Genomic DNA, 353 nt, shown 5'->3' with positions numbered 1-353 from the left:
TGCTGCTGCTGTTGCTGCTGCTGCTGCTGCTGCTGCTGCTGCTGCTGATGGTGTTGAGGTTGCTGTTGCGGGATATCTTTATTATTATTATATTTATTTATTTATTTATATTTATATTTATATATATTTGTTTAAAATATAAAAAAACATAAAAAAAAGAAAATAATACAGCTGACGCACATACACATACACCCACCCTCGCAGGGGGGCGACAGGCCATCTATAAACCCTAAACCCTAAACCCTAAACCCTAAACCCTAAACCCTAAACCCTAGAAATTAACATTCTATGCGAGTATTATATTACTTCTGTCTCCTGCAGGCAACAGTTAGGGGGGTTTATATAATAAAAAA

The sequence above is a fragment of the Eimeria mitis genome, genomic scaffold (assembly GCF_000499745.2).
Source record: "Eimeria mitis Houghton genomic scaffold, Emh_scaff294, whole genome shotgun sequence".
Classification (NCBI taxonomy): domain Eukaryota; phylum Apicomplexa; class Conoidasida; order Eucoccidiorida; family Eimeriidae; genus Eimeria; species Eimeria mitis.
The sequence above is the reverse complement of the archived record's forward strand: the minus strand, read 5'-3'. Positions refer to the sequence as shown.